General features: G+C 37.6%; 1 long non-coding RNA gene across 5 annotated transcripts in view; it reads right to left on the reverse strand.

The window, feature by feature from the left end:
* Window positions 1-25,320, reverse strand: part of LOC107399731 (uncharacterized) — a 186,050-nt gene that overhangs the window by 130,892 nt on the left and 29,838 nt on the right. For 4 of the 5 annotated variants that reach the window (XR_013042042.1, XR_013042043.1, XR_013042041.1 and 1 more), the window contains exon 1: window positions 9,131-9,239. The exons of the other annotated variant lie outside the window; for it this stretch is intronic. This is a non-coding gene — a long non-coding RNA (uncharacterized LOC107399731). Of the gene's footprint in view, window positions 1-9,130; window positions 9,240-25,320 lie in introns of those variants that run through there. 5 annotated transcript variants of the gene reach the window in all.

Here is a 25,320-nt window from a genome sequence, read left to right on the forward strand (position 1 = left end):
CAAACTCCTAACCTAGTCCTTGCTCTTAGTAATTTCTTGACTTGTTAAGCTTAACCTCTCTCTCCATATGAACAGCCTGGTTGTTATGATCTTTACTGATCTGCCATTGCTACTGACTTTCAATGTTCTCAGAAGGAGGTATTTGGAAGTAGACAAATCCTTAAAAGTGTTTTGATATGAAATACCTATAGTATCTTCTGAGGCTTCACATTCTTCACAAAGTTAAGACATTATGTCAAGATCTATCTTCTTACAATGCTTATCATACATATTCTGATGTCCAGATCTACCAGGTTTTTAAATTTTCATGAAATACTTAAAAAACCATACATTTAGTTGAGAAACCAAAACTAATTGCTTTTTGGTAGTGCATTATGGGAAGACCACATGATCATTTAAGATTATGCACATGATATTACAGATAGTGTAGAAATCTCTTCTTCTCTTTCCTTTGTGTCTTAGTCAGGGTTTCTATTGCTGTGACAAAACACTGTGACCAAAAAAAAAAATCCCAAAAAGCAAAAGTTGTCGGGGAGAGAGTTTATTAGGCTTACCCTTCAGCATTGCTGCTCATCACTGAAGGAAGTCAGGACAGGAACTCAACAGGGCAGGATCCTGGAGGCAAGAGCTGATACAGAAGCCAAGGAGGAGAGCTGCTTACTGCTTTCTCTCCATGGCTTGTTTAGCCAATCTTCTTACATAATCCAGGCCAGCAGCCCAGGGATGGCACCACCCACTTGGGCTGGGCCCTCCCCACTGATCACTAAAAGAGAAAATGCCTTACAGCTGGATCTCATCAAGGCATTTCCTCAACTGAGGCTCCTTCTCTCATGATTCTAGCTTGTGTCAAGTTGACAAACAAAACTAACCAGTACACTCTGTAATTATAAAGATTTTGAAAATTAAATTATAGAACTCAAAATTATGCACCTAGTGTGTATGTTTGTTTATAAACAGCCAGTGTTTAAAATTAATCCCACATAAGTAAAAATAGAATTAAAAATGAACATCCATTATATTGAAAGTGATTCCAAATAAAAGAATTAAACTAATAAGTCACACGCAAGGCACATAATTGGAACACCAGCATAGACACATAATCTTTGACCTACAGACTGTCCTGCCTATGGGATGTGTTGGGGTAAGTGTGGCCTAGAGATTGAAGGAGTGGCCAACCAAAGACTAGTCTAGCCTAAAACCCATTCCAGGAGAGTAAGTTCACACCTGACACTGCTAAGAGTACCAGGAATCACAGGCAGGATGACCCAGAAACCTAAGATAGAACCAAGCAGAACTGGAAGAAAAACAAATGTCAATGTAATCATTCCTAATGATATTCTGCTATACTCATAGATTGGTGCCTAGTCCAATTGTCATCAGAGAAGTGTCATACAGCAACTGATGGAAACAGATGCAAATCCACAGCCAAGCATCAGGTTGAGCTTGGGGAATCCTGCAGAAGAGGGGAAAAAGATTGTAGGAGCCAGAGTGGTCAAGGACACCACAAGTAAATACACAGAATCAACTGACCTGGGCTCATACTGGCTCACCAAGACTGAACTAACAACCAGGAAGCCTGCATGGGACTGATTAGGCACTCTCACTTATGTTACAGATGAGTAGCTTGGTCCTCTTGTGGGACTCCTAACAGGAGGAGCAGGGGATGTCTCTTTTACTGGCTTTTGGGACAAAAGGAAATGAGACTCCAAATAGAATCCTCTTGTAATATTATTCATATACTTCATTTTGTTAAAACAACTATCATTTAATATTTCCTATCTCAGTTAACTGCACTGTGGGCCATTTTTAATCTTATGTAATGAGGGAACATAGAGTCACAAGGTATAATCTCTTTGATTTAGTTTCACTTTTAAAAATAACATTTGAAGTCCTGTATTAAAACATGAATCTTTTAAAAAATATGTTCTTTTATTATTTTCAGCAGATCCTGTTTGTCCTAAAAATTGTGATCCAATACTTATAGTACTACTGGTTGTAGGAAATGGCCAACTTTCCTTACAAAACAACGAATTCTACTGTCTGTTTTGGCATCATTTGGTTGTACTATGTATATTCCCCAAATTTTGTGTATTTTCAATAAGAATCAAGAGTGTAAAGGTTGCTCTGTATAGAGAGATGGCTTGATAGTTAAGAGGATTTGTTTCTATTATAGAGGTTTTCAGTGCATCAGCTTCAGAGGATCTTACACCTCTTGTTAACTCTGACATTAGAGCTAACCCTGTTGGCAAAGGAGTGGTTGAGCCAGCCCCTAACTTGTGAGCAAGAAAGAGCTTGTCCCATGAGGTGACATGGGCAGGGAAGAGACCCCCCACCCTCCAATCAATGTCTGAGGCAGATCGGGGAGCTGTTCCTATTATTCACTTGTCATGTGGTGATGTGGACCAGGGAGCGATTCCTCCACCCACGCTCTACCCTATCCAACCCCCACCGCTTTACCCCACCACCTGCCTCCATCCCCTGCCTCACATGGAAGAGCTGGCCCTGAGGTCCTAAGATCAGGAGAGCCCCTCATCAGCTGAAGCACTCCAGAGAGAGACCCCTACACCTCAACTGGGCAACACAGTAGAGCTGTTGCTGAAGGTATAGGTGTGGGAGAACCTACCCTGAGGATGGGAAAGTAGGAAAACTGACCCCACCCCTTGCTCATTGCTGCAAGGAGTGAACTAGTCAGGGCAATGCTGGAGAACTCACCTTGGTGGTGAAGACAAGAGAGAGCTGGCAGGCTGACCAACCCTTAACTTCCTAAGCCCAGACCCAGGGTTAATTGTTGGGCCACCCTAACATGCATCCCATCTGTGATCTACTGGAGCACAGGTGGTGGGGTCCAGTCTTACAGACCCAGGACTACAGAATCTCCATGACACAAGGTAGCAACAGGATGCCCATGGGATAGTGTAGCAAAGACCTGGGGCCTGGGACCAAACCAATGAATGCCTGCATATAAAGATGAATGGATAAAGGGTTTACTCCATGACTCACTGTGTCACACTGTAGCTTCCACCATGAGATTTTCTTTTTATCTTAAATTTTATTTTGTTTTATTTTGGGGGGGGAGGTTGCAGGGCAGAAGGTGTGTGTGAGGAGATGGGAGATGGGTGGGATTGGGGTGCATGATGTAAAAGACAAAAAGAATTTTTTTTTAAAAAAAAAGAGTGGAAAAAAAGGGAACTGTGGCCAGGTGGTGGTGGTGTCACATGCCTTTAATCCCAGTACTGGAGAGGCAGAGCCAGGCAGATCTCTGTGAGTTCGAGGCCAGCCCGGTTTACAGAGCTAGTTCCAGAAAAGGCATCAAAGCTACACAGAGAAACCCTAACTCGAAAAACCAAAAAAAAAAAAAAAAAAAAAAACCAAAAAAACCCAAAAAACTCTGTTAACTAGGCACACATATGGTACACATACATGCAAACAACTCACTCATACACATAAAATAAAATGAATAATTCTAAAATATGTTTTGAGTGTCAATGTTACTCTAAAGTATGCACAGTTTTGAGTATACCATAAAGATTCACAAAATAAATCACTTGTATCTTAATATGTTACTCTCACTGGTAACAAAGTAATATAATTTGTTGAACTCAGTAAATTATTTTTGTTTTGATTTTCATAGTACTTAAAAATTTTAGTGTTTTGTTGCTTGAAGTTTTGGTTTAAAATGCAGGTACTGCCAAAATGGATTTCTTTGGGAATATTAAAAATGAGTTTCTGCTGATTTAAAAAACTGCAAGTTTTTATAATTAAAAAACAATATTTTTATGAAGGTAGTGAATAAATTTGAATCTTGTAATACATGAAGAGTTTATCTGAATAAACTAGGAGATCTTCTATGCCAGCATTCAGAAGAGAAAGACATTTAATAAGAGACTATAATACCCCATTTGTAGATCAGAATTATTTTTATCATTTAAAAAATATATAGGGTCATTTCAAAAATATTTTTGATAATTAAAAATACCTCAATACAAATTAAAGAAACATGGTTAAAAAGTTATATGTATTAGAAACATTGTCAGAATACTATGTGGTGTTACTCAGACAACTCAGTTGTATTTGTAGTTGATGCTGAGTGTCATCACAACTATGTTCTCAGAAGGTGATAATAGACTGAGATATAAAAATAGAAATCTAAAGATCTTTCCTTTGATCTTGTGAGTCATAAGAGAAGAACCATAGAAGCACCTGAGGAAGTCAGATACTATATATATAATTTATTATTGAAAATAATCTTTCATCCAATATCTCCTGAGAAGAAATTTCTCTTCTTAAAGTCCTATTAGATTTTTCCCAAATGCCTGCCCACCTAACGTCATACCCTTTCTTTTTTTCTATTCTTAAAACAAAATCAAATGAATAAAAAATACATGAATATTTAAAAAAGAATAAGAACCACAAACACAGAGCCCATTAAAAACACAAAATCAACACCATAATACACAAGCAAAAGACCAGCAATACCAAAAAATCCCAGGCAAAGCAATAGCAGACAAAAATCTACAGCAATACATTGAGTTTACTTTGTGTTTTCCATCCACTGCTAGGCATGGTTTGTAGCCTTAAATGTGGTTAAAATACCCAGTGAAACGCCAGTGTGTAGTGGGAAGAGTTCTTGCTTAGCATGCACAGAACCCTGGGTTTTATGTTAACACTGCATAAACAGGAGCGATGCACACCTCTAATGCAAGCATTCAAGTGGTGGGAGCACAGGGATCAGGAGTACAAGATCATTCTTGGTACAACATAATTTTCAGGCCAGCCTGTGACATTGACTCTGTTTAAATAAAAAAAAAAAGAAAGAAAGAAGAGAAAGAAAGGAAGAAAAAACAAAACAAAATATTTAACAGACTAAAATCAATTTCAGCTGAGTGTGGTGGCAAATGTTTTTAATCCTCAGCACCAGAGAGGCAGAGTCAGGGGGATCTACATGAGTTTGAGGCCAGCCTGGTCCACAGAGAGAGATGCAGGACAGCCAGGGCAACACAAAGAAACCGTGCTTGAAAAACCAAACCGCCCAACCAAATAAAATCAGTGTTAATATACCAGTCAAAGGCTTATTGCATGTTGTATGCACACACAGCAACACAATTTGACAAACATCAAATTATTTAATTTTAAAATTATACATTTATTTGTTATGTGTGCATTAGCACACACACAGAGATAGAGACAGAGAGAGACACAGAGAGAGACAGAGAGAGAGACACACACACAGAGAGAGGAACACACACATTTTATGTTTCATGTGTGGAGGTCAAAGGGCTAATTAAAATAGGCATTTTTCTCCTTCCATCACATGGATCCCAGGTATTAAATTCAAGTTGACTAAATTAGCAGCAAGAACTTATGCTAGCTGACCCGTCTTTCATGGCCTTAAACACGGATTTTTTAAAATAAATAATTATTTTATTGTAAAAAAAAATGCATTTTAAATATTTTTTTAGTTCATGCAATAAATACCCTTTTTTCATTCCTTTCCTCCTAATCATCCCACATAATCCTCCACTCTCTCCATTAACTTAATGAGTTCTTTTTTTCCTACACAAGTTACTGTATGTATATGTTTATACATACATATATTTATACACATACTTATTCCTATATATAACCTCTGCAGTCTGTATAATGTTACTTGCATGTATGTCTTCAGGGATGACCATTTGGCATTGCACAATGAATTGATGTGCTTTTCCTGGGGAGATCACTGTTCCTAATCCCAGGTATCCACAGCTGCCTATCCAATTTGGCACATTCAGTGGTATCATCCTTGTTCAGCACTTTTTTTAGTCATGCAATATATTTTGATATTATTCTTATCCTCCACAAAAACTTCTAGATCCTCTTCATCTCCCTACCCACCTAATTTCATGTTTCTCTCCCTCTTTCCACAGCAGAAAAGAAAGAATTCCTGATATTTGAAACAATATAAATAAATCTAAAATTTGTAGAATAATACTCATTGAGAATATAGTGTGGAAAATTCAGGCATAAATTATTGCACACAGCAGTTCATGCAACAAAATTAGAGCATGAACAGTGGCTGATATCAAAGATAAGTGATTCCATGGCCTCTATATGGGGAACCAAGCATGCAAGCAGTGTTGATATAATTGAGGATGGCATGTCCATGAGAAAATTTCTGATAGCCGCCTACCCCCAAGTGCCATGAGATGATTTGCTTTTTTGTTATATTGGAGAGAGTATGTTCCTTCTCATGGGTGTCATGGCATGCCATTATGCTTAAGACATCTGAGAATGGAAAGTTCTTAGGGACAATCCCAGTGTGGATATCTGCCTATATATTGTATTGGAAGGCATGCCTCCGTAATGAATAGGGTCCACCTTGTAAGTGTGGAGATATCCTTAAAATTATTGAAGAACTAAACTTTATATCATCATCCATAAATGTAGTGCATAATGACTATGATTATATTCAAGTTGTGAGACCTCTTGAGTGGCCTTTTTCTTAGACAGATTTCTAGACATGCGGAGTTGTCTGTATAGAAATATTTTTTTTTTTTGGTGTTTTCGAGACAGGGTTTCTCTGTGTAGTTTTTGGTGCCTGTCCTGGAACTCACTCTGTAGACCAGGCTGGCCTCGAACTCACAGAGATCCATCTGGCTCTGCCTCCCGGGTGCTGGGATTAAAGGCGTGTGCCACCACCGTCCGGTGAATAGAAATAATTTGCTCTGCAAGAGATGAATTACTGTGAGGAAAAGACATGAATATGCATTCATCTTGTGATTTGGAAAAAGCATTTAAAAATGAAGGATGGGATGTGGTGTTGACATACCTCTTTCTGTTTTTGTTTTTGAACAGGGTTTTACTATATAGTACTGTCTGAGTGGGGACACTGTGTAACTATGCAGTTCAGGCTGGCCTCAAATGCAGAGAGATCTACCTGCTTGTCTCTTTGAATCCTGGGAATAAAGGTGTATATGTGACCACAATGGGTCATTTTTAATAATCTTAAGTATACTGGGAAAAGAGAATAACATTCTAATTTTACTAAAGATCACACTTCTTGGAGCCAAAGACTTGCAACCCATACAAAGAATTATACAGTGAAGAGGATACAGAGAGTTAGAAATGATAAAATATTTTACTCAGGTTTAACTGTTACTATACAGAAAGGGAAAATATAGGATTCATTACACAGCCAGGGACCCTAATGATGGCCCAATAGAGAAAAGTATAATAATTAGTGAACATTCTGCATCAGAATTGCTTAAATTGCCAAAATTTTTGTGTTGATATTGTTTTTATTGTTGTTTTGAGACAGGAAATCATTATGTAGATCTGGCTGGTCTGTAATTTGCAATGCAGACCAGGGTGGCCTAAAAGTCACAGAGATAAACTGGTCTGGTTTAAGGCTTCTGACCTCTAGCACACCATCATCAGTGGGCCTACCTCACCAAAATTCCTCTCGGATATGCTGTTGCACAGTGCCATGGAGACTCTGCGGTTATCATTCTGCAGGACCTTCACATGCTCCATCAGGTCATAGATGACGTACATGTTAGGGTGGGCCAACCAAAGGCCTGGGATGTGGATGAGGTAGACTTTAGGGTGGGACAACACAAGGCCTGGGTGATAACTGAGCTGGTTAGCCTTGGCTACTGGAACTGCCCCCTACAGGTGAGGGGTAGACCCAGCTCTCACATGCCCATGGTGAAGGGTGGAAACACATCTCCTGAGTGTGGGGGCCAGCTTTCCCATGACAGGTGGGGCCAACTCTTCTGCTGTAGAGCCTAGTCAAGGGCAGGGCCAGATATCTCAGGGCCAATGAATAATGGGGATGTCTCATCACAGCCCTCAGATTTCAACACCCATAAATCCTATGAGCCCCTGTAGTAATTTGGGCCATGGATATCAACACAGACTCCAATTACAGCATGAACATGTACCCAGACATGGAGAAGTGGGAAAGAACTTGGAGGAGTAGAAGGAAGGACAATTGTTATCATGATATATTGTATTAGAAAAGAATAAATTATCATTAAAAGGAAAAAAATTAAATACAAAGACCATTTTGAAATGAAAAAAAAAATACAGTTATGAAAAATACCCCAAACCTCCAACGAACAAACAAAAAAGGTACATATCCCTGTGGATTTCTTTGTGAAAGGGCGCCTAAAGAAAAATTCTCCATACTGTTTGCATGTCTTATAAACATAAAATAGATGACATATCAAAACTATGTATTTCTCAAAGCATCAGTTTATTATCATATTAGGACAACATTTCAAAAAAATTATTTTACCAAAAAATAAAAAAAAATACATAAAGACACCAGAGCATGTTCCCAGTGTTCAAACTAGATCACCTGACAAGATCATGGAGAAAATTATTATTTTGTACCACTGTATACTGTAGCTCTGTATGCAAAAGACACTTCTTTTTTTCACACTGGCCATTCTGCTGACATGCCGACTCCTCACTTGTGATCCTCAAGTGTAACACACAGACAGACATACAGACCGGGGCACACACCTCAATTCACTCTGTCCACCACTCTAATTTGCAGTAACTTTGGAAACCCCTTTCCTTTATTATAACCATGCGATCATCAGAAATCCTACTTATTTCATCCTTCTAACCATTCAGAAACTTGCAGTTGGAAACCACCACGGTCTGTGGTGTTGCCACTCTGCTGTTAATGTGTTTGTTAACTCTCAAGTATTTCATCCCTTTACATGCTTCATTGCATGGTAGACACCAAATTTAATTCCTCTTCAGAATGCTAACTTTGTGCAATATCCCTATACCAGAACAAATACTCAATTCTGTTTGGTCAATAACCCGTACTCCCAAACAGCAACAATGAACAAGACTGCCTGGGCTTTGAAGTGTTAATGTTCACCCTGGAAGAGTACAGAGATAAAGTGGCAGGACAGATTGAGGAAACAAGAGGAGGGGCACTGTGTGGCCTGGACAATACAGGGTAGAACAAAGGAAGAATGGTTTTGATCTGATAGCTTTCTGATCTGATTCCTCAGAGCCAAAGACTATAGATCTATATAACAATGGTCTAATCCATACAGATTTGCAAGAAATAATGGGCAAAGATGATGTCTGTCTATGAAACACACAACAGGGCCCAGAGGAAGCTGACCTTGGTTGCTGCATTGTCCTGCCGACCATTCCTCAGGTGGATGTGACAGGCATCTTTGGCTCCTTCTCCTCTGAGCAAGACCTGCTGCTGCACTGACTTGACTCATCACATTCCCAACCCCCAGCCTGTGCTATTGAGCCAGCAGCTCACTGCAATCACGCATGCGTGCATGTTTGCCAGGCTGCAGGGTCTCAATAATCTTTTCTGAACCTAATGACGTAAGGCAGGCATCCATGGGCTTTAAGCTTTCCTTTTGCTATTATGGAAAAAGGAGGGTCTTCATAAACACCTGTAAAAATTGATCAGGATCAAATTCAAGATGTTTTGTGGGCAATATGGACTACATAATCTTAATTTATATCCCACTTTAGATCTGCATAGAAAAGGCTGCTTAGGAAAAATGTAACTCAAATTAGAGAAGGTACAAAATGCTAGATATTTGAAGCACTGGCAGGAGAAATCACTAACAATTAAAAGATGCTGTATTTAAAGCATTCTGGATTAGTCAAGTTTAACTTTTTATTTTTTTATTTTTAAGGTTTTAATGTTCAGGTAAAGTGAAATCCTTACCATGGATATAATAATTGTTTTCATGAAAGTGTTGGGTTACCATTCAATGATGAAATTTCTTTACTCACTTTTTAAAAATAATCCTTGCTGTGATGTAGATTTTATGTTAATTATTTTTTGAGACAGTCTCACTGGTTAGAGCTTGCTGGCCTGAGGATGCAGTTTGTAGACCAAATTGGGGCTATACTCCAAGAGATGTAGCAGCTTCTGCCTCTTGAGGGCTGAAAGTAAACTTATGTGCCATCAGGATTAGCTGGATTTTATTATTTTTAATAATGTATGTGTTCTCTCTCTCTCTCTCTCTCTCTCTCTCTCTCTCTCTCTCATTCTCTCTGTGTGTGTCTGTCTCTCTCTCTCTCTCATTCTCTCTCTCTCTCTGTGTCTGTGTTTCTCTCTCTCTCTCTCTCTCTCTCTCTCTCTCTCTCTCTCTCTCTCTCTCTCTGTGTGTGTGTGTGTGAAGTAAACACAAATGTAGAGGTGTTAATGGAGTTCAGTGGCTCTGTATGCTCCCAGAACTCGAGTTATTATGAGGTTCCTGACATGGGGCTGGGACTGGACTCTAGCCCTCATGCAGAGTATGAGTTGCTTTGAACAGCTGAATCATCTCTTCAGCTCTCCTATTCACTTTTATGCCTTGGTAAGTCAGAACCCTTCTGAAAATGTAAACAAAAAATGAACAAAATCTAGATAAACTCCTGAATTTTAAATATGTATACATTCCATTTTTTAAATCACTGTAACATGATATTGACCTAATACTACATGATCAAAGACTACATGGGAAAAAGAAATTCATAGAGATATATTGAATGGCCTTTGAACTTGGAAAACCTGAACTGTGCACTATTAAATATTGAAAGGGAAAGATCAGCAAAAAATACAAATGTGGCTTTGAAAGGAAACTTATATTTTTTATCAGTAATGTTGGCTACTCCAAATAGACGTAAGGTACTCCTTTGGAAGTACTGTCCCTGTTAATGTTTTCCACTCCAGTTTGAAGAGGAAGACAAAAGAACACAGTGATTCTTCTAGAGAATCTTTCATTACTGATACATGGGTAAACAGAGCCCTAGTGTTTGCCTTATTCAGCTCCCTCCTCCATGTAGTCATTGTAAGGAGAGTGCCTTTAAGAACCTCATTAAGTTGTGCCTGTGGAAATAGGGGAAAGAGACAAAGAGCAGCTGCTGTAGCAGCCAAGTGAAAAACAGCTGCCATTCTCCTATGTCAGAGGTGCACAGCCTCTTACAATATACTCTTACAATAGGAAGGACAGCAATCTCAAATCCTGTGCATACATACCCTGCTTCCTGTCTCATGGCAACACTTTCAGGAGTTCTCCTGGTGTGTCTGAATTTGATGCAATGTAGGAATGAACTACAATGCAGTAGAGCCTTCTTTTTTAAAATTTGAGAGGATGCCTGGCAGCAAGTTTTCACTGTTATTACTAAAGACAGTGTTGCCTTCAATAGCACTCTCTGACCAGGAAGTGGCTTTGTAGACTAGGCTGGCCTTGAATTTAGAGCATTCCACCTGCATCTGCCTCCTAACACTGACATTGAAAGCTGTTCTATTATGACTAATCTGATTTCCAGATTTTGTACAGTAGTCACAAAAGTCAAGGATTAGCTAGAAGCTAGCAAAACAGAAAACCAAATGATTTTCCTTTGCATGTACTTATATATTGTAGGTGAAGGTGGCATTAAGGCTCTGAAAACACCTAATGAAATCCCTGTATTTTAAAATAAAATACAGTTCCAATCCTACAAGTTATGACTAATTGTGGATATATTTGTAAAATTGTCAGTATGTTGATTTTGGAGGCACTGTGTTGTAGAGTTCCTGACTAGGACACAGAAAGTCAATTGTTTAGTGTAAAGGCTTTTTACTAAGGATCCTCCTCTTGGCAAAAAAAAGTTCTAGAATATAGCAGCTTGGTTTTACAGTGTTTTTTCAAAGTATAATTATGTGTTTCCACACATAGCTATGAAGTATAATCGAAACATGATTCTTTTTTGTTTGATGTTGTATATTCTTTGAGACATTGTTTCACTGGGTAGCCTCAGCTGTTCTAGTAGTAGCTCTATAGACCAGGCTGGCCTTTAACTCAGAAGGATCCACCTGCCTTTGCCTCTGGAGTGTTGGGATTTAAGGAATTTTTCAACACTGTATTCTGGGAATATTTTTCTTACCTTGTAAGTAAACATCTGTCTTAGTTACATTTTCTGGTTCTATGATAAAATACCCTACCCTTTAGGTAGGAAGGGTTGAGTTTGGTTCACAGATCGCATCCTTGTGGAAAACAGTCACAGTGACAGAAACTTGAGGTTGAGGGTCTGTCCTGGTCAAGCAGAGAATAATGAAGGATAGAACTCAGCTACTATTTTCCATTATTGCAGAGTCTTGGACAGGTCTTTCCACCTCAATTAAATTAATTCAGATAATCCTGCTGAAGCATGGCATAGGCTTGTCTTCCAGGTAATTCTAGATCTCATCAAGTTGGCAATAGAGAATAACCATGTCAATAGTATCTAAGAATAAAATTAACTGTATGAGGTATGCAAATTAATCTATAATATGAAACTCTATTGGTAAAAACCATGCCTTTGTAATGTGTGCCTTTGATTTCAGTTCTACCATTGTCAATAGTTTTAGCTCAGTGAGTTACTTAACTTTCTTCTGTGCATTGCTTATCACATCTGTATAATGAATAGTGTTTATGTTGACCTAATTCATTTGTTAGTTAACATGGATATTTAAAATAGTCCTTGCAGTATGGAATTAACAGATCTTAAGTTCTACCAAATGATACAGGGTACACTATCTGGGAATATAAAGAAATGCATAGTTACTGTTTTTGTCATTCCTAACATAAGTCTTATTTGTTTAGACTCATTTTCTCCAAAATCCCTATTTTTATTGCACATTATTCTAGTTTACATGTGATAGTTATTTTATGCATATCTCTTGCCTTTTCCTTGGCCTCGAATATTAGAGTCCTCCCATTCTTTCTTTTCTCCTATATATAATTTATTCTGTCCTCCATCCTTACTTTATTTTGGAACTTTGAGAAAGAGTCTTATTCTGTAACGTATGATGTCCTCAAACTTGTAGTAATCCTTTGGTTTTATCTCTTGAATGATAGGATTATATGTGTGAGCTAATATGCCCAGAATATTCCCCCTCCCCATTTTAAATGTGCTTTTTGCTTTTATCATTAATTACTTTTACAATTAAAAATTGAGTATCAAATTCCAGGCATGGTGACATATGCATTTAATTCTAACTCTTTAAATGCAGAGGCACATAGTTCATTTTGAGTTTAACTCCAGCCAGGTCTACAGAGTACATTCCAGGTCATCTAGGATTGCATATTGAGAGCTGTCTCAACAATAACAAAGTAAATAAACAAAATTAAAATAATAGTATCAAAATATTATTTTTTATCTTTCTACATATTGAGTGGGAACAACAGCTGACTGGTGTAGCAGCTTATATCTCGAACCACAGAAAATAAGCAGAGACAGCTAACTTGAAATATGAACTCTTTGAAAAATCAATGTCACGTAAAGGTTTTGCCTTATAATTGTCAGCTACAACCAAGGAAATAATAAAGAATCTTTAACGTCATTGTATTTGAGAACAATGTTTTCTGAAGAAAGCCTGGTAAAACTACATCCCATGTAATCAGGGAAAAGATTACTAAGATGATTCCTTAAAGGTCTGCATTATATTAAGGTAAATCTTAAACAAGGAAACAATTAATAACTTCCAAGTGAGGGGAGAATGAACAGAGAGATAAGTGTGAAAGAGGAATTGTGGATCAGAAAGTATTACTTGTTGGGGAGGAATGGAGAATAGGTCAGAGGAGGAAACATCTGGAGGGATTAATAGTGATAAAAACCTGCTGAAAAAGTACTTTTACAGAGCTTCCTAATAATAATGATAATGATTATAATAATAATATATACAAACTCACACACACAAATATAAAGAGTTTAAATGGATCAACATGTCAGTCCTTATGCCAATACCATGACGTTTTTATTACTATAACTGAAGCACAGCCTGAAGTCAGGTATGTGATAGCTACAGCAGTTCTTTTATTGTTTAGCATTGTTTCAGGAATCCTCCATTTTTTCCATTGAAATTAGGTATTTTTTTAATGTCTCTAAAGAATTGTGTTGGAATTTTGATTGGGGATGCAGTGAATCTTTAGATTGCTTTTGGTAGGATGACCATTTTACTATGTTGATCATACTGAGTGTCCTCACTAAGCATTTTAGCATGATGATTTGTACCTAGTCTTATTATATCTTGTAATGCTGTGTTCAGCTAATATACCAGGGAGGTCTGCTTTTTTCTGAAGTGAAACAGAGGAAGAACAGATATGGGCAAATAGAGGGGAGACTGGGTGGAGTGGAGGGAAGGGAAATTGTGTTAAGGTGTATTGAAAACTAAAAGCAAAAAAAAAAAATTAAATTAAAAAAAATATTGAATTTAAAAAAGAAAAAAAGTTTAAATGAAGTTTCCATATAATGGGTCCCCAAACCCCATTTAGATACCACAGTAGAGCAAATAGAGTTCAGTTCAAGGAATTGTGAACCTTTTTGGTGTTGTCAGGTAATGAAATTCCAAAGAACCACACATGGCTTTTTCATTGTTTATGATTATCCTTTAATATTAGTCACTGACCCCAGTGCATAAAATACCACATACCTGAGTCAGAGACCAGGGAGAAGCAATTTGTACCTAATTGGGACCTTTGTCCTCAGTGGCTGGCCTTCTTACTGATAAAAGATGCTATGCATGCTACCAGAGGAGAAAAGCATTCATCACTCTAACACAGCTATGAACTTTGCAAACTACAGTGATGATTGGCCTGGTAACACATGTTCAGTGTTGTAAAAGTGGCACAAATTTTTAATTTTATTTTACAATACCATTCATTTCTACATATCAGCCACGGATTCCCTTGTTCTCCCCCCTCCTGTCCCCCTCCCCTTCCCCCCAACCCCCCCCCCCCATTTCCACCTCCTCCAGGGCAAAGCCTGCCCCAAGGACTGAGATCAACCTGGGAGACTCAGTCCAGGCTGGTCCAGTCCCATCCTCCCTGACTGAGCCAAGCATCCCTGCATAAGCCCCAGGTTTTAAACAGCCAGCTCATGCAATGAGCCCAGGACCTAGTACCACTGCCTGGATGCCTCCCTAACAGATCAAGCCAATCAACTGTCTCACCTATTCAGAGGGCCTGATCCAGTTGGAAGCCCCTCAGCCTTTGGTTCATAGTTCATGTGTTTCCATTCATTTGGCTATTTGTCCCTGTGCTTTATCCATCCTTGGTTTCAACGATTCATGCTCATATAAACCCTCCTCTTTTTCACTGATTAGACTCCCGGAGCTCCACCCAGGGCCTAGACTTGGATCTCTGCATCCAGATCCCTCAGTCATTGTATGGGGTTTCTGGCACAACTATTAGGGTGTTTGGCCATCCCATCACCCTTTCTGATTTAAAATACTGAAAGAGTGTTGTTAATTGGTTTGCCACCTCTATTTTGCTCAGCCAGCTTTCTCACAGAGCCTAGGACCTTAGTCCTAGGATGGAAACACCCACAATTGCATGTTCCCTCCCCAAACAATCAGCAATTAAGAAAATACTCTACATGCTTGCCTACAGCCTGATTTATGGAGGCATTTATTTTAAAATTGGGGTTCCTTCCTCTTAGATATCTTCAGTTTGTGTGAAGCTGACAGAACACTATCCCATACATTTTAACCCTTGTCAAGTTGACACAAATATATCACTTGAAAGCTACTACTTTTTCTTTTTTGGTCTTCCCCATAAGCCCACATTAATAAACATCTCACAATATAAATCACATAAAAACCTTAAAGGCCCATGCCTTATAAATTCAGTATTTTAAAAAAATATCCAGTGTCTTTTAAAATCAAAATTCTCTATGAGGCTCCCAAATTTCATTTTTAAAAAAGTTTGAAATATCTCAACTGTGGGATCCTGTAAAATTAAAAAAAAAATTATTTTCTTTCTTTAAGAGGGAAGAAACAAGGAACAATCTGAACAAAGCAAAGTCAAACTTCCATGTGTAAAAACTCAAAATATGATGTCTGGAATCAACTCACTATCTTCAGGGGTCCTCCCTAGAGTCTGGGTCACTTCTTCAGCACTGCTCTCTGTAACATACACACAGTTTGTCTTCTAGGTTCTGACTGGCTCCGCTCCAGTGCTGCTACTGATCTTGGTGGTCATCACCTGGTATTCATAGCCTAAAAACAATAGGGAGCCTTGCTAAAAGTGGGCTACACTTTCACTAATAGCCTCTCCTGGGCTCTCTTCAGACCCTCCACCACAGCTATACAGTGCCATGTCTCAGCTACTCTCCATGACTCCTCCATGCCTCCAAAATCAGTGCCCCTTAGGTGACTCTTAAATTAGTAAGATCAGTAGCCAACAGAAGGTTCAAACATGTTCAATTCTGGAGCACAACTTTTGTCTGCTGCCCAGGAGGAAACACTTCCAAGAAGACTTCACTTTTATGATGTTTCAGGCCACTCATTTTTCAAAACTGCTTGTTTAGCCCCAGGTGGCCAGCATCCATTATCCAGCAAAGCAAAAGATTCACTTTAGTAGTTCTGATATCTCATTAATAACAGCTGATTCTTTATCCCCAGCTAACCAGAACTACCAATTCTGAGAGCAAATGACCGGGTATCATCTTTGCTTCCATCTGACACTTCACAAGCCAGGACATCATTGTCTTCACTGCTCTCAATATTCTTATATCCCAAACTCCAATATGATAGTTCACTGAGCTCTTAAAACCAATATCTTTTATAGCCAAGTTAGAAAATTCTTCTAAACACTCCCCCAAATAACATGGTCTGGTCTGTCACAGCATTAGCACACTATCCTGGTACAAATTTGTCATAATTAGGCTATTGCCTATAGCCCAATCATGGTGACATTTCCTTAAATAGAGATTTCTTCCTCATGATGACTTTAGGTTTTGTGATGTTGACCTGAGTCTATCCAGCAAAGTGTGTACTTCTCAATAATTTGATAAAAATACATATTAGCTCTTGCAAAGAAAAAAATTCTTTATGATTATTGTGTATGCATGATGTAGTGGAGTACAAGTGTGGGTATGCACATGTCACAATGAGAATATGGATGACAGAGGAAACCTTGTGGAATTAGTTTTTCTTTCAAAAGCTACATGAGTCCTGGAAACAAATTGAGGTGGTCAATCTTCTACAAGAAGCACTTTATACCTTGGATCATGTTACTGTCCACAAAGATAGGTCTTAATCCCAGCAATCAACTGGAAGGGGCAGAATTGACTTTGTGAGTTCCAGGCCAATCTGGCTCTGAAAATCACAGTATACAAGATAATGATTAAGAGGGTAGTCAGAAATAATTTCTTGGAACCCAGCATTTTCCTCTATGTAATTCTCTGTCAGATTCAATGTCTTGTTGACAAAGGTTTTCTCTACTCTTTGTGCTTCCTCTTCAATAGGTATTTGTTTCTTTGCTGTACTGAATATTCTATGTGGTGCCATTTGTTCATTGCTGGTCTTTACTCCTAAGCTAATGGGGTCCTTTTCAAAAAGTTCACCTCAACAGCATTAATTTTCTAGAGCATTAAGTATATTTTTTACTAACAGTTTGGCATTTCAGGTAAGACATTGAGGTCTTTGATCCATTGAGGTTTTGGAACTCAGTTTAAGGGTTATTACTTTCCCCGTGAGTCCTGGAAACTGAACCCAGGTCTACTGAAACAGCAATCATTGCTTGAATTCCAGTGCTGCATTTCCATTAGCAACATAATTTGTTTAAACACTTTTATTTGCTTTGAAATTATTTTTTGAGGATTTTTTGCTTCTATAGATGTCAGAAATGTTTGCCTGTAGATTTCTCTTTTTGTTTTATGGTTCCTTGGTTTTGGAATTAGAGTAATACTGTCTTTTTTATAAGCAGTTTAGTGGTACAACTACTTGTTATTGAATAATATTGAATAAGCATCACCTATTTGGGGTGTAAACTTGACTATGTCGGAAATTAACTAAAACTTAAAGGTGGGATACACTTGTGAAGGCTTCTTTTCTTATTTGAGTCATTTCAAGTGAGAAGAACCAACTTAAATCTAAAACTTTTGAGATGGCATATCCACTTTAAGAACAGGTAATAACTGCTGGTAGCAGCATATCTAAATGACATGGAATAATGAAGTTCTTGTTCTTTGCCTGCTTGCCCTTACTGGCAAGTTCATTCCTTTACTGGCATTAGAGCCAGTAATGATACACACATGTACTGAAGACAAGCTGACGTATCCTGCTTCACAGACTTAAGTGTTTTCCTTAGAAGATTTGCTGTGGTCATAGTGTCTCTTCATAAGAATAGGAAGTCTAATTATGATAAGCATTGCTAACAGGGACTGGGATATTGTTGAGATAGGCCTGTATGGTGATATTGTGATTTTATTTGCATGTTAATAAACTTGCCTGGAGATCAGAGGTCATAGCAATTGAGCAGAAGTCCAGCAGTGGTAGCACAGGCCCTTAACCTACTCACATGTCAGGCAGAGTCTCTGTGAGGTCAAGGATATAGCAAAGCAAGGTGACCTGAACTTTTAATCCCATAGAAAACGGGAGGTCTGTATAGACAGGCAGTGATGAGGAAGTTATGTGGCTGCGTTAGTGCCAATGAGAAGGCAGAACAGAAAGGCAGAAAAAGATAATCACACAGGAAGAAGGTCTATCTGTCTGGGGGAAGCTATGGTACAAGGTGTTCAGATAAGATAGTAATGGCTCTTGCTCTGATCTCTAGGCTTTAACTCTGTATTTGGCTCTGTGTTTCTTATTTCATAAGACCATTTAGAATTTCGCCTACAGGCCTGACCATGCTTTTGTTTAGGGTAATATAGACTTTGAATTTGGGTTAAGAAAGCAGTTGAATGCTTTCAGTGCTGCATAAAGGGCCATCCTAACAGGAGCATGGAAGACAGTGGTACTGAATATGCTTTGATGAACTCGAAGGACCAAGAGGTTTGGGAGAAGAATGTTAGTATGTCTTAGATACTGGTCTTGTAATATTTTGGTGAAGTATCTATTTTTGCCCTTGTTCAAAGAATCATCCTGAGGCTAAAGGAAAATGCTTTGTATTAACCCTGTTGACAGAGGAAATCACAAAATACTCTACTACAGACATTATAATGTGGTTATTAGTGATAACTCTAATGAAGATTTATAATGAACAAGAGCAAGCTGAGCAAGGAAAATTACAAAATGTAAATTTTTAGGTGCAAAAGAGCACCATGAAGTAAAAAGGACTTAAATGTCGTGCTCTAGGAGATAAAGGGATTGTTAGAAATGCCCGAGTTATATGATACCTGCTGAGGAGCACTGATAACTGGGAATAGAAGAAGCCCAATAGAACAAGTGTGTTGCAGTCAACAAAGCTTAATGGAGCTGCAGATCTGAAGAGGGTTTTCTCCATCAGACATGGAGAAGCAGAGTTTGGAATTTGTGCAGATGATTTTCAGTGAGCCACCTCAATTAAATGTTTTCCTTATAAGAGGTACCATCATCATGGTGTCTTCTTACAGCAATAGAATCCCTAACTAAGACACCTGAAGATTTAAACAAAATGCAAACACTCATTTTCTGTTTCACTAAGAAGAAATTTAAAATCAGGTAAGTGGATTGAAAGGAAATTGTTCCTTGAGTAAACTGACTCCAGCAGCTGGCAGAATCTTCTATCTTTCTGCTCCGTTTAGGCTTATTTGCTTTGGGCATCTTGTATTATAGAAAGGACAACCAATTACTCACTGTTGAAAAAAATGAAGGAAGACAAAGAATTTTTACCTCACTAATTTTCTTATCTAAAATCTTATTCAGATTAATTTATTTTGTCTTATGAGTGTATTCTTCCCTATAATTGTTTGGTAAATGTTTTATATCCATTACCAAGAATGTGGTCCCTAAAATCCCTGCTTTATTTTTAAAAGTGGAGCTCTACCCTTTTCCTTTTCTTTTTCACATATGTACAGAATGCTATTCAGCACATAGTAATAACTGCAGTCAAATATGGAAATACTGACAAATATCTAAGTAAATTAAGTCAGAATTTTAATAAAGTATAAAAATGTAGCACCAATAGAACAATACACAATGGTTCACAGTAATACGAGCGTTCTTATGAGGAGAGAGAGGCAGAAATCTAATGTGGGTAATAATGCACTGGCTTTCCCATGTTAAGAATCATAGACAAGGCCGGGCGGTGGTGGCGCACGCCTTTAATCCCAGCACTCGGGAGGCAGAGCCAGGCGGATCTCTGTGAGTTCGAGGCCAGCCTGGGCTACAGAGTGAGTTCCAGGAAAGGTGCAAAGCTACACAGAGAAACCCTGTCTCAAAAAACCAAAAAAAAAAAAATCATAAAAAAAAGAATCATAGACAAAGAGAGAGTTTCAATTACTGTCTTTCCTCCTATCTTTCTTTTCTGTCATCATTAGCTCATTTTTCTCCTATAAAGATAGGATAGCTTACATGGATAAACATTTAAAAATTTATAGACAAATAATAGATCAGATAATCAGGTCTTAATGATTCATTTAACTTCTGCTCTTTTATCTTGCCTTCTCCAATACTGTAACATTTCCTTCCTAAATCAGAATTTGAGGTAAAGTAAAAGCTCTTAAAAATAATACATCATTCATTACTTTGTTGCTGTGGGATGTTATTTAGGTCCTTTGAGAGCCCCTTCTTGGGTTTCTCATGGCTTTACCCAGCAGGTCCACATAGAGGATGGTTAGGACCATGGGCCTGAGTGCAGGTGTCTGATATGGTCTGCACTTGGCTGTGCTGGGGGATGGTCTGTTTGTCAAATTGCTCTGATTGGTCAATAAATAAACCTGATTGGCCCATGGCTAGGCAGGAAGTATAAGCGGGACTAACAAAGAGGAGAAATAAAAGAAGAGAAAGGCAGAAGGAGTCACTGCCAGCTGCTTCCAGGACAAGGAAGATGTAAAGTACCTGTAAGCTACGAGCTACATGGAAAAGTATTGATTTATAGAAATGGATTAATTTAAGATATAAGAACAGTTAGCAAGAAGCCTGCCACGGCCATACAGTTTGTAAGCAATATCAGTCTCTGTGTTTACTTGGGTGGGTCTGAGCGGCTGTGGGACTGGCAAGTGACAAAGATTTGTCCTGACTGTGGGCAAGGCAGGAAAACTCTAGCTACACTTTGTGGTTACATATTCTATCATCTGTTTTCTATGTGAACGATACTGCAAGATTAAATATTAACTTGTGTCTTCAATGCCTTCATTGGTAAATAACACTATAATCAGAATTATTCAGTCTTTCTCTGAGTGCTCCATGTAGGAGTTATCTCACATTGATTTCCTGATCAGCTCACAAAGACCAATTTCTCACATTGACTTAACTACTTATTAAGTGATCCTTTGTAACTAAACACATGTTGAACTCCAGATGATAATGTTTAGTTTGTACATTTAAAAGATAAGAAATAAATCCAAAGCATTTATTGTAACAGAATTGGAAAATGAAAGAACCAATCAGGGGTCAAGATCCAGAAAAATTTCAAAGGGATAGACTACATTAATTCAGGATGTGAACCTCTGATCCTTCAGTAATTGCTTCAGAAAAAGGAAAAAAGTACTTTAAAACTAAGATACTATCTAAATGTTGTTTTATAATTTATATTTGAGACCATGGAAATGTTTGACGTTAAACAAACAAATCTTATATAGAATTAGTATTTTTAAAAGTTACGAATTAAAAGATACAATTGCTAAATAAAAGAAGAATTAAATAAAGCACAATACAGTATATAAAAAAAGAACACTGATATTACTCATAATGTTATAATGTTTAGGGTTTTCAGATTAAGACAATACAGATACATGAAAATCTTCAATATTGAAGATGTAGGATAGGAAATTACCTTATTATGTTATCATTCTACAGAAATTAGTAGTGCTTTACCCACCAAATACTACATATTTTTTCAGACCAATATGAAATTGAGAAAATATTAAGTAACAAAAGATTGAAACTGCCAGGAAGAAAAAGTTATGAATATTTTCACTGTGGGTTACATGTTGAAAGATTTGGTAGTATGTTTGAGACCTGTGGAAAATTTCCAGAAGCTTGTTTAAATAGACTCAAGATGAGCCAAAGGAAATCAGATGGAGAGGGTCACCACTACTCTTCTCATCATGCCTCACAGTGGAAAAACAAAGATTGAACCCTGTGTCCAGCTTTACCACCTGACCACCAGGCCCCCAAACCTTCAGTTTCCTAGCAGGATGGCAGAAACATTGAAAATGGTGCTTCCCATCTCTGTAGCTATCCAGTGCAGACTTCAACAGGGTAACAGGGGCCAGGAGACTTCACTGAATATTCAGACCACTGTGTGACATCCATCACACTTAACCCATGAAAGCTTTAACATAAGAGATTTTCTTAGTCTTGTGAACCATAGAGCAACTGAAGAGATAAATGATATTTATAGCAACATAGCTTATACATGATCAAGAAAAAATATGATAGTGCAAGGTCATCTGAATACATTTCACTGAAAATTATGAACTATATATGTGCCTTTGTTAATAATCTTTTGTCCTCCATATTTGAAAAATAAAATAAACAGTGTCTAATTGTATTCATTTGAGTTTTAGCATTCACAGTATGTGTAGGAAAAGGCAAGAAAAGATGACATTATCAAGTATTACTTCTTTCTTTATAAGGAAGCCTGAGTAGGATTCTTCTACTCTAGCAATTATCTATTACATTTCATACTGAAATAAAAATTGACAACTTCTTCTCTACTGAACACAGTAATTTTTCCTTAGGCTTCTTTTCATAACTTAAATGGCCTTTCCCCATTCTTCATTTTTTTGAATGGTAGGTGGAACTGTGAGCACAGGAGTCATTGAATCCTCGAGTTTAATGGGCCATGGAATTCTGAAATGTGGAAGAGGCCTGAAGTTCTACCATAATTACATAGTCCATTTTCAATCACTATAGCTTTATTTTATGCAGAATCAAAAGATTTAACATAAGCTAGTATTTTCTCAACAAGTGAAGTGTTAGCCTGGAAGGGTAAGAATGTTATAAAATTACACTTTCTAAACAAGCAGTTACAGATTCTGGTTTGAGAAGTGAATATTGGAGTAAGAATCAGTTGTTTTGCTCACTCCAAGTGTCAAGACCAAGCTTATTTCATTGTCTCATTGTTACTGTTAATGTGATGAGGAATATATTCCCATGACAGAAAATCACATGTCACAGAAGATTCATGTCATAGTGTCTATCTTCAGTGTGAAAGGCCATCTCATGTCATAGAGGACAGTAGATGCAGTCACTGCATAAAGCTTCTATGTTATGACATGAGGAAAGGAAATCCGTGATGATATTTGGCAATAATGTTAGGAATTATTGACAAATTAACACAGAAATTTATATGGGAACATGTGAATCTACAAAGCATAAAAATATCTTGAGAAAAGGAAGATATTCATATTACTCTATTTAAAAGTTCATCTCAGCATGAGAGCATCAGAAAGTTGTGCTACTTGTGTAAAGACTGATATGAAACAATTGAACCTCTTGTTTCAAACAAATATTAATCTAACTTGTCAATTGAAGTTATGAAAATATGACTGCTGATTATTGGAACAGGATGGTATAGGTGATAGGGGAATATTTTGATAAAAATTACTTGAATTATTGGAATGACATTGTCAAACACCAGGAGAGCACTTAGCAAGCATGTATACAGCTCTGGAGACCAGTACCTGAAAGTATAAAAGAAAACAACCACAACAAAACCTGCAAAAACAACAACAACCCACTTAAGCCTCCTAAAAATGGCATTCTTTCTCTCCTTAGTTAAATTTCATTCAGGATTGTAGAAATTTATTTTAGAATATGTGTACACTTTCATAGAAAATTCTGTCTTAAGAGACATTTTTCATTCTCAAGAATCCACTAGCCTCTACAGCCTAGTATGTTTCTCATCCCTCCCCAATTCAAGATGATATCTTATCACTCTGATCCTTCCTGAGCCAGAGTCTTCCTCAGTATTTAATACTTTTCCATCCACTGGTCCTTGATTTGCTTTTTGGCTATAAATGAATTTCAAAAACTTCAGTGTACTCTGATATATACATATATACATATATATATATATATATATATATATATATATATATATATATATATATATAACCTACGTCTCCATAATTAGAAGACTATGTTGAAGTTTCTTTTCCTACCACAATGAACATTTTTAAAGAGTTTTAAAAGTATTAATTTTTTAAAAATAAAACAATTGCTGAAAGTAAATGAGACACCACACACACACACACACACACACTCAATGGTTAAATGTGAATATGAATAATGTGAAACTGAAGAAAATATCTCCTGTAAAACTTTGTCTCTCACTTTTTTATTTAGATATATAGTGGTAGAATTATTACAAAACAGTAGAATTAAAATCAATTTGTGTGTTAGACATCCACATTGTATTTAAGGAATCACATCTAAATTAATGTAAAATTAAGAATACAAAGAAGGAAGAAATATACGAAGGATGGAAGGAGGGATGGAGGAAGGAAAGAAATTTACAACATTGCTGAAATTCCATGCAACAATTTTATATTAAAACTAGAAGGCCGACTGACACATAGGATGACCTCTCTAACCCCAAAATTAACACTGAATACTTCGTTTCATTACTTATAAAACCAAAACTTTCTTTAGGACGTATTTGTCAATCTATAGCTAAAGAAAACATACTTAACAGAACAAGGAGGTCGTAAAATCCGTAAAACTGCGAATTCATTATTAAGACAATGAATTCCTTGAAAACATAAAGAAGAAATGCGATCAACGTTACTCTCCTGCAAATACAGAGATTTAATGCAAGCCAGTGTTTGGCGTTAGAGGAAGTTGCCAACCGAAAAGAACTTTGGTCCTTGTAGTTTTGTTATGTTTCCTTACACTAGAGGCTGATCTGCAGCCAGGATGAGTGACGTATTTCCTGTCGCCAGTGTTTGCTAGGGAGCCTGAAACAGTGAAGGGCGTTTAAGGATGGTAGAGAGAACTGAACGGAACAGGTTGTGCTCCGCTTTAATGTCAGTGTTTCCCTGTCGATATTGCCTAGGAAGAATCTTTTGCGATTTGCTGAATTTCTAAATCTAGTCATCAGAAATTTAAAAATAATTGTTAAACATACCAGCTACCGTAAAGCACCCTTTCAAATAGTTCATCCAAAAACAATTAAATTACAGGGGAAGGGGATTGGACCTACCTCAACCGAATGAACCAGGCTCTGCTGACTCCCCATGAGAGGTTTTACCCTTTTGGAAGAGGGAATGGGTGGTATGTTTGGGGCGGGGGGGTGGGGTGGGGGGGATCCTGGAGGTCGGGCACGAGAGGAAGAAAGAAGGGGATCTGTGATTGGCATGTAAAATGAATTAAAAAATTCTTTAAAAATCACTGGTGGAGTAAAAAAAAATTGACATATGAAATGTAAGAGAAGTTTTAAAGAACGTTTACTGATTTTGATAGGA

The sequence above is a fragment of the Peromyscus maniculatus genome, chromosome 1 (genome assembly GCF_049852395.1).
Source record: "Peromyscus maniculatus bairdii isolate BWxNUB_F1_BW_parent chromosome 1, HU_Pman_BW_mat_3.1, whole genome shotgun sequence".
NCBI classification, from domain to species: Eukaryota; Metazoa; Chordata; class Mammalia; order Rodentia; family Cricetidae; genus Peromyscus; species Peromyscus maniculatus.